The sequence below is a fragment of the Sprattus sprattus genome, assembly GCF_963457725.1.
Source record: "Sprattus sprattus genome assembly, chromosome: 20".
NCBI classification, from domain to species: Eukaryota; Metazoa; Chordata; class Actinopteri; order Clupeiformes; family Clupeidae; genus Sprattus; species Sprattus sprattus.
Window position 1 is genome coordinate 13,376,084 of NC_137918.1, and position 7,500 is coordinate 13,383,583.

The 7,500-nt window shown below is 37.8% G+C and overlaps 1 protein-coding gene across 2 annotated transcripts in view; it reads left to right on the forward strand.

Annotated features, from left to right (window-relative positions):
• The window catches only part of tmem196 (transmembrane protein 196), a gene marked incomplete at both ends in the record, with an annotated part of 16,406 nt that overhangs the window by 4,398 nt on the left and 4,508 nt on the right, over nt 1-7,500 (forward strand). The window lies entirely within an intron of this gene.

Below are 7,500 nucleotides of genomic sequence, written 5' to 3' on the forward strand. Positions count from 1 at the left end.
AAGGTTACCACAGGGGGCTGTGTCAACATGTCTCAGGTCAGTGGACACATCTCTGACATCCCCACGTATTGTATAAGCAGAACTGTTATTTTAAGGACACCGGGGAATGGGAGGAAGGCTCTTTATCTGTCTCTCTCTCATACTCCTGCTTACTGTCCTTTTATACATGCATACTACATTTTATACATGCATACTACATTTTATAAATGCATACTACATTTAATACATGCATACTACATTTTAAACATGCATACTACATTTTATACATGCATACCACATTTAATACATGCATACTACATTTTATACATGCATACCACATTTAATACATGCATACTAAATACTACATTTTATATATGCATACTACATTTAACCCTCTATACCCCAACGGAATTCTAGAACACTGCAGCAAAATCCCACGAAAAACAGAGAATTCCTTCATTTTTTGTTATTCTGTAAACAAACAGTTACAGTTAGAAAACAAAAGAAAAATTACAATTACAAGTTTGTTTTGTTTGAAAGGGCATAAATTCTTTGTTAATATGATATCAAATATGTATTAGTGACTTCTACAAATATTAAAATACAAATCATTACACACACCCTAAAGTTCAAATTCATAAGTTTTGAACCGTACAGCAGATGTAGTTATTATATTTAATATATTCTTAATGTTTTTTATTAGTATTTGTTATATATTTTGTAAATAAATGAATAAATATTAAAATAAATATTAAAATATTAACACTACTTAACCATACAGATTACCAACATTTTTGCTAATTTGGTGGAAAACACCTAACTCTATGCCTCTTCAAAAGCATCCTGGTGCAATACATTTGTGGAGAAGGTGAAGGTGTTTGTGAGGATAAACATCCACCTGGGTATCCATCATATACCCTCTTTTCTTGACTACTGTTCATCTGATCCAGCCTTACAAGTGTCCTATGTGGCAGACACCAATGCCATGAAATAAGTATGAGGAGTTATTCAGATACCTACCCTGTTCAAACCCAGGGATAGCAGACTCTGGTAACAAGCTTCCGAAAGTGAGACCATTACAGTTTTTTCCAATCATTTTCACACTTGGTTCAATACCATGTACTCTTTCTCAAAACACTTAACACATCCAGCAGTAGACCAACTAAATGGGATACTTTTCCATTGCTTAGATCAAAAATGCAGTCAATGTTCACCACCAGCAAAATGCTGTGCAACTACAGCATTTTTTTTTTCAAGATATTTAGATACTCTGTTCAAAACAGTTAACTTTAGTTTTTTAACCAGACACAATTTAGATCACTGTAGATGGAAAGATGCTGTATTTTCAGACAAATTAAATTATACACTTGACATAAGACAGATTTAGTTTTTAGCCTACATAAATGTATATAGTTTACATCTTGATTGGAATTTAGTTTACATCTTTGTTTTGTTTGTTTTGCAGCCTTGCTACCAACTACCGCTGTACAGCATTTGCGTTGAAATGTACATACATGTAAAATATAGATGTACTGTAGGTGTCAATGAAGACATTTTCCCACTATTACTGCTGCTTATGAAAGTCATGGGCCATCAATGAGACAAAGTAGGGCTGGGCGATATGACGATATATATCGTGAGGACGATAGAAACGTGTCTATCGTGACCTTTCTCCTCTATCGTTTCTATCGTGATAAACTTTTTTTCATTATACAGTCAGCTGGCAGCTTCAGTGGCTGCTAGCAACGTTTAGCTATCGCTGCTAGTTGAGATTCAACGGTGTGTCGCTGGTTTCCCTGGTAACGGACAGACGGTTAGCAGCTAGCCCTGGGTCTACTCTACCTTCTGATTGACGCTCTTTGCCCTGCCATCCACGGACAACTCAGTTTGACCCATCTCTCTGGACCATCGAGGTACTGGGTTCCAGTTTTATTGAGTTATTATCCTGACATTACACACACATACATAACAAGGAGCTCCTTCCCGAACTGAACGGCATTATACAAACATTCGTATCGCTCACACACACCGCCAGCACAGCCGCTTGCCAGAGCGGCACAGCACTCTGTGGATTGACAAATACGTCATCGTACGTATTCTGAGCTGTGACCATCGACTTTTGAACTCTGAACTCATACATCTATTCGGAACACAAAGAACTGTAAAATACATCGGGATTGTATTGCCATATTGTTATATTGTTATTGCATTAGTTAAGTTGTTTATTGATTGTATATTTATAGCAAGCGTGAACGAGAGAGTGATTGGGCATTAGGCCACTGATATTGAATGGGTATGAAAATAGTTATTAAAGCAAATATTTAGAGTAGGTTCATTGAATGTATCTATTTATAATAATTAATATTAGTACATGTCTTATTTAATACTGAATGGCTTTTATCTCTTCATTATATTTAATATTAGTCAATATTACAGGGGAGTGAGATCTTAGTTACACTCACTCTATACACATCATTTTAGTAGCGGATTAATGCTCCCGCTACATTTTTTCCATTATTATATCATTATCGTGATATATATCGATATCGTGATATAAAATCATCCATATCGTGATATATGTTTTTTCCCATATCGCCCAGCCCTAAGACAAAGTGACCCAAAAAGGGAACTAAACAAACATGTCTATCCAAAGTGATTTACACTATCATCTTTCATTGGCCAGGAATTTAACCCAGGTCAGATAGCCTACTTGTTAGCCAACAACACTAACCACTGTACCACTTATCACACCTGGCATTCTTGCCACACAAAACTTGTATGTACAAACCAACGGAAAAGTTTGTTTTTACAGTTTTTTCCAATTATTTTCACTCGTCTCAAATACCATGTACACATTCCCAGAACACTTAACCCATCGAGCATACCAGTACACTATGTGAGGGTAGTAATAGATCTAATGTCAGACTACTATAGACTACAGACTGTAATGTCAGACTACCTATACAAACACCACCACTTGTAAGCTGACAACTTTCCATCTTCAATTCCGTCAGTGAGAAACCTACTATGTCCTACTGAAGCTTCCTTATGCTCATCAGGCCTCTCGCTGTTCCTCTCCCCCCATGTCCTCACTTCTCTTTGCTGCCACAGCACCCTCACTCACTTCTCTACCCTCAGATGAGGTGGAACAACTGACATCCTGACACATAAAAGAAAAAGAAAAAACTATCCTATTATTGTAAGCCATCACAGTGGAAGTCATTATTGTTTCATCCATTTTTATGTCAATTGTTTTATGCCACAACATCAGCTCAATATCCCAGTGTGTACTACATACAGACAAGCTATATCACATCTACTATAGATTTTTGTAGTAGTGATGTCCTATACCTTGGTCCTGATTTCATTGTGATTAGCTTTTCCACAGCATAAAAGCTGTACAAGCTTAAAATTTAACATCATAACATATTACTAGTTGGCTGTCGAATAATCTGCTGAATACCATTTCAATATGAGGTTTTCAATATTCAATGATGACCTTGCTATTGATTGTAGCTACTGTTGTTACCATAAGCTTACAGCTCAAAACAAATGAGGGATTTGAAATACTAGTAGAGATGAAGTTTTTTTTACTATACATGTTATTTATCTTAAACTGATCAGTTTAGTAAGTGATGAGGCTGAGTCAATAGCTGGCTATCAACCAACTCCAGACGAACTCCTCAGACTAACGTTACCTCAGTCAATGTAGATAGCTAGCAAGTAAGCTGGCAAAATGGTCATGGAAATTGAGATGACGATACAAATTGTAAGACATTTCTTCTGAAAACCAGAAAACACAGCCGATTACCCACGTCGTTTATTTGTGCAAATAATAGCTCTCACCCACAGACGCGGGTGCTTCCTTCGTAGGTTGCTAAACTAAAGTCACGAATTGACCGCCATTTCCACAAGTGAGGTAACGTGAAAATTAGCTTTACTGAACGTCCCTCAAAGACCAATTATTAAATGTTACATATCTCTGCTAATAAAAGTGTCATGGCTTTACAATCTATTCAAACATCACTGATCTAGCTATGACTTTTGTCTATGTATACGATGAGGCTGGTGCTATTTGTAAACCAACACTTCTCAGTTACTGCCATACGAAGACGTTACTGGCGAGTTAGCTAGTCAGAAATAAACAGGAGGATACTTATATTTCTATTTGAATACGGTTTTTTATTTCTGACTTCTCAAACAAGATCGTTACTGTCATACAAACGTGATTAGTCGTCGTCATTGGTGCACAAAAATACGGTATCATCCAGTGAGAACAGATGTAGACGTCTCTGATTTCTAGCCTTTACTCCAACAGACACTGTAATCTTCAGGGGCCGGTATTTCAAAATGATCCAACAGGATTAATCCTCCTGGATTGGATTAAATCCTGATCAGATCCTAAAAACGGGTATTTCAAAGCAAATCTGATCCTGAAGATTCAGATTCAGATTTGGGAATCCAATCCTGCCTTTGATCTGGATTAAACACTGCTGTTGAGTATTTCAAAATTTAAGTGGGATATCTGGATCAGTTTGATCCTTAAAATCAGGATCACCCTGATCCCACCTCAGAGGTGGATTTGAGGGAGATTACATGTAAAGGTTTGAACAGTTTAGGTGTAACTGCTCCCAAAGTTTTTTGTTTTATACAGTAATTCACTGATGTTTGATCAATGTTTATTTTCGTTGCACTTTCCTTTCTTTTTCAGAAAACACAGCGAAAGTTTGAATATTAATGCCTTATTTAAGTAACAGTTTTTTGTTAAGTTATACCTTAAGAATCCACTGAAAATCAGTCAAATTTATTTATTAACATGCATTCAGCGCACACACTTAATCATAGCCAAATCTCAAAAGGTTATGCCAATTGGAGCAGGTCTGTGTTAACTACTGGCTGTCTTCTCTTCCCACAGACATCTGTAAAGAAAAACTAATATTAAGGTTTTAGGGCTGTCCCTTTTGTTGACAACTGTTTCCTAAAAAGATATGTACAACACATTTTGAAATCTACACACAATGCCTTGCGAGTGAATGCATTCAAATGGACTGTGGACCGCGACATACAGACGCTAGCCTATTTACTAGCTTGTTAGCTCCTTAACACATGAGTCAATGGAGCAGCGTTAGCTCGCATTAGCGCAAACTCTGCTTAATTAGAGATCGCCGAGCTCTTCTTTCAACTTTGTGATGATTTACTTAATTGGTTAACTCAATATAATGATTGCCCTTCATGTAGTCTAAGGACGCATCAACACTGGCCAAGATTATACTCTAATTTAGAGACAATAGTTGAGCTAGCTTCTCCTTTTTCTTGTCAAATGTTTGGTCCATTTCCTGTTTCCTGTCTGTGATCCAGGGGGCGGTGTCGCTGCCAAATGTGAGGACCTGCCTGATGTGAGGCCGCATGCGCAAACTTTGCGACACTATTGTAGTACAACGAGCCAGGTAATGCCGGTGGTGTAGGCTACAGCATGAAGTGGAATGACAAGCGCATTTGTTTACGTTTGAAATCCACCAAGGTTTATGATGTTAAGCTTCATGTTTATTGAATTATTAGTTAAGCAGTGCATTCATTAGCCTACTAGTAACAGTAATACAACATAGCCCCATATGTTGACACTGAGCCATATGCTGTAAACCGTTGACAAAATTATAAAACACTACGTTAAATAAACCTACATTATGCGTTAAGAGAAGCCAGATACGTTGATATTAAACCATGTATGAGAATGCACGTCTTGGATAGTTTGCTCCTGAGCCTTCTGCCGTAAACCGTTTGTGTTTGCGCATGCGGACTCACATCAGGCAGCGGCGGACTCTAGACATCCTATTGGCGGACTCACATCAGGCAGGGTCCTCACATTTGGCAGCTACAGGCGGGACGGATTTGGACATCCCAATCTGCCGGTATCAGGATCACTCTGATCCAATCTGTCAAAGTTTTGAAATACCGGCATAGATCAGGTTGATCCGTGGATGAGAACAGGGGGATTTGGTTATCCGGATCATTCTGATCTGGATTACAAGTTTTGAAATACCGGCCCCAGGCGATCTGTCAGTAGCAAGATTAAATTAGCAAATACTTAAAAAAAGCCAATGACAGCATATCCCGTTTCCGGTTTCAAAATAAAAGTAAGAAATTAATCTATCCATTAGCGGTGTATTTTTTCATATATTAATGTTGTAGTATTAACACCGTGTCTTTAAAAGTTACGGCCGTCGACGGCCGCTATGGGATTCTACAAGAAGGCCGTCCACGGCCGCTATGGGATCTAGAGGGTTAATACATGCATACTACATACTACATTTTATACATGCAAACTACATACTACATTTTATACATGCATACTGCATACTACATTTTATACATGCATACTACATTTTATACATTCATGTAGTCCAGGGGCTCTCAATTCTGCCCCTGCAAATATTCTCTCTCTCACTGTTCCAAGCACACTTGCTTGTTATCAGAAACATTTACATTATCTTTATTGGCTATTTCAGGTGTGTTCAGCTAATATAGAGTTGGTCAGCCCTGATGGGTTCAGTCAGGTACATGGCTCTGTATATGGGCAACAAACATAGTGGCTCAGACTGGGCCATAGACAATCTCAGCCAATCAACACAATGCTTCAGGAGTACGGAAGTAAGGAGTGTAATTTGATTGGCTGATGAGCTCAAAGACCAACAACCTTTCGTGAAATCGAGTTGCGGGCTGCATCTTTAATGAAGAGTGTTACTGACGAGTTCAGTACGGGGGGGGTAGATAACATGTAGAGTTCAAAGGCAGACAACATGCAGAGTTCGGGTTCCCTGGAGCAGGACTGCTGAGAACTGAAGTCACTTTAAATTCATAATGATTTACAGTATCCAACATATTCTTCTAGAAGTAATTTCATCTCCTGCAACTCAAGGTAGATGAAGGTGCTGAGCATAGGTTCAGCCCCCAGGGAATATGCCATCTGATCAAAACAATAACCCAACACACACACACTTTGGCTGCTAAATGACTAGATGGGATATCTGTTGTATGTAATATATGATACAATTAGTAGATGGGATGTTTACTGTTTGTCTTATGATACAAATTAGTAGACGGGATATCTGTTGTATGTAATATATGATACAATTAGTAGATGGGATATCTGTTGTATTTAATATATGATACAATAAGTAGATGGGATTTCTGTTGTATTTAATATATGACAAAATAAGTAGATGTGATATTTACTGTCTGTAATAATATATGATACAATTAGTAGATGTGATATTTACTGTATTTAGTAAATGTAATTGTTTTTATTTAATGAAACCATCAAATATTTGTAGTGACAGTTTTAGAAAAGCAATAAGCCCCGCGAGTCCGTGCTTTGCGCTGATTTTAGAACAGGTAAGTGGGTTTCGCTTCGCGTCGTGCCTAACAACTCCCCTTACCTGTTCTAAAATCAGCGTGAAGCACGGCCTCTTGGGGCTTATTGCTTAAATAAAATGAGTAGATGGGATATTTACCCTATGCAAA